The 9,410-nt window shown below is 30.4% G+C and overlaps 1 long non-coding RNA gene across 1 annotated transcript; it reads left to right on the top strand.

The window, feature by feature from the left end:
* The first annotated feature begins 2,647 nt into the window (after positions 1-2,647).
* On the top strand, positions 2,648-4,550 carry LOC108811130 (uncharacterized). The gene is made up of 3 exons (XR_001943240.2): positions 2,648-2,736; positions 3,981-4,102; positions 4,303-4,550. It is a non-coding gene; the product is annotated as an uncharacterized LOC108811130 (long non-coding RNA).
* The last annotated feature ends 4,860 nt before the right edge of the window (positions 4,551-9,410 follow it).

The following is a 9,410-nucleotide window of genomic DNA, read 5'->3' as shown; positions in this document are numbered from 1 at the left end:
TTTCAAAACATTTAACTTTTCATATTTATTTTTAATATTAATTCTGTTTAGTTATATTGAATTAGTGATAGTTCATAACTATATACTTACGTAATAGTCATTTCACACGTAAATTTTGTAATTTGGTCGTAAATATATAGAAATAAATTTTGTTTAAATACCAAAATATAGTTATAATTTTGTCTATTAATGAAATAGTAATTAAATAAATGCAAATTATATTTTTTTCACTAAAGTCTCTTTTCATATATAATTATAGCAACATTATTATTGCACATAATAGTACACATAATATTACACCAAAAAACATTACATTATAATATGCATTCCATTTAAAATCAAGATATTGTTAATAAAGGCCCATGGGCTCAATATAATTCCATATCCCGACAACAAACTCATTTGAGCTGTTTTGTCTTAAGTGTCGGTGGAAACTAAAAATAAAAAATTTTGTAACCACAGAAAAATAAAAAAAGAATAATGGAAAAGCTTGAGCTCCTCGTCTTCTCCGCAACATCAGAAACACCATCGTGATTTTCACCCAAGTTTCTTCCATATCTCCTCAAAACGGAAACCTAAGCTCTTCGAGAGACTCCACCTGTTCCTCGTCGTAGCTCTTCTTCCATCGATCGATATCTTAGGTTGTCTCCTTCGCGGCAGAGAAGAAGAAGCTTTAGATCCACGAGGAGAGGTTCACCGTCCGTACGATCTCTGCGGTTCCCGAGTTATGCATACAAGCAGCGATAGACCTCGAGAAGTTCCCATTAAAGCTAAGATCGATCCAAACCTGTTTACATCATCGAAGGAAGGATCGTAGATTTCGAGGAAGTCAGCAACGGGAACTCAGAAACCGCGGTTACTACTACACCTTTACAGGTAGATGAGCGTTATTTAATTTTATATTTGGATCTAAGCATTGAGACGATGGATTCATAGTTTGAAATGGTCACAGGGGTGAAGGAGCTGATGGGGAGGTACAAAGTGTGGAATTGCGTTTATCAACCTGGCTACACAGCTCCACCGCCTCCTCTTGATGATACCGTTGTTATCGATATCGGGTAATGTTTTCTGAATCTATGTCTCTTGTGGTTTCATATTAGCAAAGTTACATTTTTTTATTCAAGAAACATTGGTTATGTCTGTAGGTGCATCAACAACATAATAGACGCATGAATTTGAGTATTTATTGATTCAGTAATTGGTATAACAGAAAACAGTAACACAACACTAAAATAGGTAAAGGAAAAGCACCATAGTATGGATTTCCTGAGCTGAAGTGAGTTGATGGTTGAGTCCAATGTTGAGTACTCCCTGAACTTGGTAGTGTCGGATTTTGATTGGAAACATCTCTGAACACTGGTCTAAAGGCAGAATCGGATTTGGTTCCATCATCACTTTTAGAATCGGATGGACTCTGACTGCAAGGTGGATGATTTGTTTTTCTCTTCCTTGTATTGTCTTCTATGTTCTTCATGTCTGGTTGTAATGGTATTTGATTTTGGAGAAGTTAGTTTTCCATTGGTGTTTTTTCAGAATCCATCGATGTTCTGCACTTGGCAGTTAGGGTTACGTATTCTCTAAACGTGTGTTAGCTAATTAACTTATTTTTTATTGGATAGTTAAATTAGAATAATTTGTTTTACTTTCCTTAATATAAGGTGTGTTTATTAATTAGCATGAAACCAGTTATTATATAAATTATTTGTCCATGATACATTACTCTGTGCCGAAATTCTTTGTTTAATATTTAACAAAAAAATTGAGAACCATTTATTTATTTTTAACAATATCATAATTATTTAACTTCAAAAGTACGATAGCAAATTCGTTTCCATTATTAAATTATCAAAAATATAATAATCACAGTTTGGAATAATAAAGTTTTAACTATTATTGTAATGCAATTCATAACAGAATCTAGCAAAGTAATTAAAATATTGAAAATCGTTTATTCCAAATTAAAGATGAGATAAGTGAAACAAATGTGCAATAAGCACTTATTTTAAATAACGAAAAACTAAAAAGAAACAGAACAAATGTGCAAAAAGCACTTCATCAGCCACTTTTCTTGGAGGTTGAGTCTTCTTTGGTGTTCTTTTCTTTCTTGACAACTATTCTAGCGCACTGCTTCTTTGTGGTAGAACTTATGTCAGGCTCAACTTCAATGGATTGTTGTTTGCGTTTAGATGATGGTGTTACTTGAATCTCTTCGTTTGCCTGACTTTCCATAGCTAAAAATGATCCCTGTGCAAACAATTTACATATCAATATGGTGTAGTAATGTACAATTATATATATTTTTCTATAAATCTAAAAATAGTAAACCATACCTGTGAACCACTTAAGTTAGTAGTTCCAACATCAGACTGAGTCCATGACTCGGTGGTGCTACCAGCAGTAAAAAGCACACTTAGCTCATTCCACACTTTACCAACTCTATACATCCCACCTTTGCTTGTAACATTGTTATTCTCAATGTAAAGACCAAACATGAAAGTCTTTCCAACCAAAGCAGTAATAGCTTCAGGAAAAGAGTCAATATCTTGTAGCTGTAATATTCAATATATGTTAGAAGACTCATTTTATAGTATGTTAATTATGAACCCACGTTTTTATTTGTGAAAGTGCATAATGAAATTGTGAAATGCAGGTTATAACCTCATCAAATGAACCGTTGAGCAAGGCAGCAGCACTTTCAGGAACAACTCCGATTGCAATCCAGTCAAGTAGCTTGAGGTATGCTTCTCCAGTACCATCTTTCACCCATAAATGAATCCTGAACCTGTATCATATTATGGTACTATTATATAGTTATGAAATGAAAATCTACACAACAAAAATGCAAGTAAAAAATATTACTTTGGCAAGACATTAGTGACTTTATCATCACACTTTTCACACCACCACAGATTAGTAGTTATTTCTTTGCCCTTGACGATTTGAACTTTCTTTGAAATCTTGAAGACCCTTGTATTGCATGTTTTGCATCCAAAATAGTACCATCCCCAATCCTTGTCAAGTGCAGAAATTGTGGCAATGATTCTGCATTGCTCAGTCTACAAAGACAATAGAAAACGGTAGTGTTTTAATAGAGTTGACAGTGGTAGAATATAGTTTCCATCGGAACTATTACCTGAGTTGATTGAAATAGGTCTGCAATGTCTCTCATTGGGTATTGCATCCATTTATCGCGTCTGATCTCCCTTTCAAGTTTGTCTTGTTGGGATTCAACCAATGTCAAAGCATTTGATGCAACATCCCTATTAAATGTTAACAATTGAAGTTGTTTAATTATTTAAACTATAGCGTTTAACTCATTTCACACTCTAAATACCTTTTCAGAAAGGCTTCAGTCTCCATTATTGGAGGGTTAAAAAAGATTTGAGAAGCATCAAATGAATTTGAAATTTGAACCTCACCTGACAGTAAAAAATATAACATAAACACACATTAATAACAAAACTCTAAAATAGTATACTAAATGTAATATGATGAACCTTAAGAGACAGATAAGTTTGAATTACCTTTGTAAGTTCCAACTTTCACAAACCTTAAGAGACATATAACTGGATCTTCACCAGCTGGTTTGCAATTAGAATGAATGCTTTCAGCAAACTTTCCCCATAGACAGCAAGAAATCCTATTGCCACTGTCAAAATAATTATGTCAAAAAATATTTTGATCACAATAATAGGATATCAAGAAAAAAATGTGGTAACTTACTCAAGGTCTGTCAAACTGAACTCAGTTTTCTTTTTTTGTTTACCCGAGCACATAACTGATTCAAGACCTCCCAAATCTGTCACTTCTCCAATAACATCTGAAAGTTGGAAAAAAAATCATCGTTATAAGAAATTATTGGGATGTAATTATCAAAGCAAAAAATTGTCATACTTACCAATAAAGATGTTTTCATCTTCTACTCCCTGTTGAATAGTCTGGAAATTAACCAAACTGAGAAACATGCTGTCGTCTTGCAGGGTTGAGGGAGTGATATCAGTGCTATAGATGAAATTGATTTTATATTGATGACTGGTAGGCCTGAAGGTAACACCGGGGTTAGTGATGGAGAAATTTTCGATGTATCTCCACATTCCAACAGGTACTTTTGCTGCAAACTTATCCCAGTATGTCTTCTTACAGGATGCAAGAATTTTTGTTCCCTGCAAAATAATCAAGTTCAGCGATTTTAGATAGTAGAATTGGATATATATATTGGCTAGCTAAAGTATGAGACTTACATGTACATCAGACAAAATGATTTCCAATGTTTCTCCAGAAAGTTTGGTGTAATGCTTCCAGGTATGGAGCACCTTAACTTGAACACGCCACTCGGACTTGTATGGTCTGATGTCAGCCAAATTAGTGAGTTCCATGGTTAAAGGTATTTCTTGTAGCGATTAACTTTGCTGAAAGGTTTTAGGAAGCGTGTGTTGAGTTTAGACTGTATGAATGGTATTTATAAGAGAAGAAGGCGATGTAAAGTCTATTAGTTATCAGAATTTATTTATTTTTTAGTTTAATTATTTGTTACAGAAGATGGTTGCATATTTTATGGGATTAAGGAGTTAGATAACAAAATTTCGAATTTGAGTATCTGATCATAGATTTGAGTCATAGAATATTCTGTTTTGTTGGATATCTACTCTTAAAAGAATAGATATTATCCATATTATTAGATTGTAGGTAATTCAAATCTTGTCTTCAAACACAAGAAAATAGAGGGATCTGATTTATAGGTCAAATAATAATGGCGTGATTTAAAAGAGTTATGGGCCTCATTTATAGTTTACTCCCACTGCTAAATTTTGTCTTGTATTATTGGATAGTTAAATTAAAGTAATGGGCCTGCTATTAATAGAATCAAGAGAGCAGTTAATATGCGAAGTGTAAAGTAGTTAATAATCACGGACGGCTATGTTTAATTAATAATCAGGGATGGGTATAAAATTTAAAAAGATGGACAGAACCTTTATCAATTGGTCACACTGCAGAATTAATAGAATAGATATGAGGCAACCTTAGTAATAATATTAGTAACTGTTCAACAATATCTTCTACAATTAAGAAAAAAAATTAAGAAAAAAATTAACTTTTTATTTTCCTTTTCGACAGTGAAGATATTTTTTTTTTTTTGACTTAAACAGTGAAGATATTGGGAAAATAAATTTGAATTTTTCTTTTCTTCACTTTTTTACGGCCACCAAAATATTGCAAAACAAAATTGAATTAATCTTTGCTTATTTCTTTTACACTAAGTTAATTCACAATTTTGAAAGTGATATGTGCTATTCATATTTTAAAAAAAAAACTTTTACAAAATTCTTTGTTGTTTCGAGAGCAAACGGTTACAAAAATGATTTATCATAACTACTACTTCCCATTATCTCTATAACTGTTTCCACTATCTCAACTCACTTGTGAAATTATACTATAAATAACTACAATTATTCTCTTGAAATTCACCATCATCCATAGTCATTTTTTTATTCTGTGTAAAGAAACGTCAAACGTAAACATACATTTTCTGGATTTTCTTGATAGATTGTAGTTTATACAAATGTCAAAGTTAAGATTTTTTTTTTTTTGAATCTGGAGTTAAGAAATTTTATGCTCCTTGATACATGATGCTTTATATTTTCTTCTATTGAATTGTAACACTCTTCCCAAATTTGCAGGCAAAACATGTGACTATCATGATCCCACGGCCATACATTTCTGCAAATCATGCTTTTAACAGTTTTTTTTAAATTCACCTTGCGTTGTGTTTGTTGTTTCATTGTGAATTTTGTTTGGTTAAAATGTTTAATTGGAGAAATAATAATTGTGGGTTTAATTTCTATAATTTTTAACACATATGTTTCTTAAAAATATGTATGCCTTTACTGTCTAAAATATTTCTAAAATATTTAATCATATTAATAAATATTTAATACAATCATAATAAATCACATTTATGCTATATTTTAACAAAAAATATATTTAGACAATTCATACGTTTAGAAATTATAATAATTTTGTTGTATTAAAATTTATATTGAAAAATATAATGTGTTCCTGCAAAGCAGGGGCCATAATACTAGTTATAAATAAATGTTTAAAAGCTTAATCAAATAAATAAATGGTGAAAATTTTCTTAAACTGTTTCCAGAAAGATGGAATAAAATTAACTTGTGTAAAAATGTAATAACTATACTCTACATAAAAATAGCAAAAACATGAAATGAATAAAATAAGAATATTCCTGAAAACGTTAAACTAAAAATCTGTTTAACAATACAAATCTTATTTATTATCTTTTCGGTGTAAACAATATTGTGGGTTGGATTTTTAAAACAGATATCGTTTTAATTTACACAGATATTTTTCCAAAATATATATTTACATATTGTTATAATATAACAAACTATATCTTTGGGTTTCAGAATTTAAACATACAATGCACAAGTTCAAAATTGTGAAATTAGAGTATAGCAATAACAATTACTTATTCTATTTTAAATTATAGTTGCCTTGGCTGATTCCAGTTATAGTTGAATAAACACAATAAAATCTGTAACGAGTAGTATTGATAATTAATATTGTCTTGTTGCTCCATAGACACTTGAAGGAACCTGAGCTATCCCTAAGGTCGAAACTGTTCCTATTTCTGGTGACTTTGAAAAAGATACCTAACATCCTATACTCAATCCCATTAAAAATGCCCTCGCCATTCACATCAGTCGTGTCTTCTTCTCTGTATTCTCTCTGCTTCTCTGTATTCATATCTCTGCTTTCAAAAATAAAATAAACAACTCCGCCTGAAGTTCTCCGTGCCTCACTGGATCGACTAATTAGAGATCGTCTGCTCTCTATCCCGGCCAGGCCCTCCTCTGCTCACTCTCTTTTGGTATTTTATTTCTCTTGTATTAGGCCTCCTTGAGGTTCTTGTTTCTTGAAGGTTGTTGTAGGTTATTGTGGTTTCTTTATGTGTAATAAGTTTTTGGTTTTGTTTTGGATGATGTCACTAATTTTTTTTTAAAAGAACTTAAATTGTGTTCATGAACACTTGAAGCCATCAACTCTTCAAATAGGCCTGTTGAATTTGACAGAAGGCCCAATAAGTATAGTAGTATTGAATATTGTTTTCTCAGTTCTTTTGTATATTGTAGTTGTGAAAAAATAAATATTTTCTCAATTCACTTGTATATGTTTCAAGGTTTTTGTGAGAAACTTTACTATATTAATTTCATTAATTATTGGTTTGGTAAATTACTACTATGTTTAGGTGTGAGAAAATATATTTCCAGAGTTCTTAAAATTGCTACTATGTTTTTATAAGTTTAGTTGGTCGAAGTCCATCAGAAAGAACCTCATTTTTATTACAATTTAGTCTTTTTCCATAATATGAAAATTATGTATAGTTAAATATATTTATTGCTGACAAAAAAATAATATATTTATTTTACTAATTTCTAAATTTAAATTTTAATCATTAATAGATAAAATTAAAACTAAGCCTGGTCAATATGTTTTTTTACATACTGGACAAGTGTATTTTTTTTTGAACAAGTGTATTATTGGACAAGTGTATATGTAGTAGAAATACGATGTTTCTTATGTCAAGAATCGTTTATTATATAATTGTTTATTTGGTTAATGGTCAGCAATAGAAATATATCAGATGTTATAAATAGTTGTTTATTATTTTCAATTTTCTCTAAGTTCTTGCTTATTTTTTCAAATTTTTCTCTAAGTTTTTGCTTCTTTTTTTTCAATTTTCTCTAAATTTTTTGTTTTCTTATTTTTTTATTTATATTTTTTGCTTATTTTCAGAGGTTTTTAAATCTAAAGATATTCCTTACATGTAAAGAAGTTTTTTATGTCATATTCCTTACATGTAAAGAATTTTTGATGACATATTCCATACATGGATTGTTATCAACTTCAATCATCACAACAACATATTCTCTAATAAATCTCACTGGAATGTTTTTATTTTTTTTTAAATCATTTGTTTTGCTTTCTCTATTGAGAAACTTACACTTATCCGGTGAGTGTTTGTTGAAGATGAAGAACTAGGATGATGAAGAAAAGTCTGTTTTCAAAATATCTTTTGTTAAAATTAACTAATGAAAAACATTTACAAGTGTATATATATATATATAGTGAGCTATACATTTGTTCGAGTAGATATGTAATTACATAGGTCGTAAAATAAGAAAACGAATAATATCTATCTAATTAAATACATATGGTAAGAGTGGTCAGAAATAATCTCTATCTAATTAAATACATATGATTAGTGAAATGATGTAATTATTTATTTTTCGAAATTCACATTCCCCTTACACTAATTCAATTTATAGTTTGTAAACTAATAATACATTTTTTCTTAAATTTGATTTTGTTCGATACATAAAGCTCTGGTTTTTTTATTCAGTATTAGCGTGACCTTTACACAAGAACTTTTCCATATTATAATCTCAGTCAGTTACTAATTAATATATTTGACTAAGATCGGTCCGTTCCACGGACGGGATAAATATTCAAAAATAATTAAAATAGTTTGAATAAATAATTATAATCATTTTTATTAATTAAATTATAAAGAGTGTAGTTAAATTATGTACTCGTTTTTTCTAAGTGTAAATAAACTATGATATCTTGATAATTAGTTAGTTTTTTATTACTAATGGAAGAAGCTCGTCTCTTTTTCTGTTTTTTTCCTTGGGTGGCATGATCAGTTTTTGCTGAGATTTCTTGGTGTTGTACTGTATAAGTTATTATTTCAGGCATAGCCCCTAGACTCATCATTTTTTTATTTTCTTGGATTCATGGAATGTGAGTAAGCCGAATCCGAGTGTTTGTGTTTTTGATCGTAGTTATAGATGCAGTTGTATTGCCTGTTATATAGGAGAGAACATGGTGGGGATTGTTAGTCTTTTCCACTACGCCAATGCAAAGTAACGCATGAAACCATAATGTTACAATAAGGACATTTGTGTTAATTGTAAATAATTAAGTTTTTAACGTCTACTCATAACATGGATCGAGTGAGTTGTACTCGCACTATGATTTTTAAATTTTAAGTAGTGTGTGGAACTATTACCAACGTTTTGTAAGTTATTAACATTACCATTTTCAAATTGTGAAGGTATTAGCTTCATATAGGTCCTGCTTCTTGATCATCTTCAAACTCAACTCTGCTCACTTCTTAATCATCTTCAAGGAAGTCGTGGGTTTGAGAAGGTGTTGGTCTTCTAAAATTTGGAACCCATAGTTGGTGTGGTTGTTTTTTTCTTCTTCTTAATTTTGAATGGGCTTTCGAGGAATTGTAACTTGGGTTTGAATAATTTTGTAGTTTGGAATTTTGTTTGGATTTTGTACTTGTCATTGTTTTATATGCATGTATTATGTATACAACATCT

Source organism: Raphanus sativus, chromosome 6 (genome assembly GCF_000801105.2).
Source record: "Raphanus sativus cultivar WK10039 chromosome 6, ASM80110v3, whole genome shotgun sequence".
Classification (NCBI taxonomy): domain Eukaryota; kingdom Viridiplantae; phylum Streptophyta; class Magnoliopsida; order Brassicales; family Brassicaceae; genus Raphanus; species Raphanus sativus.
This window is presented reverse-complemented; position numbering and strand designations above follow the sequence as displayed.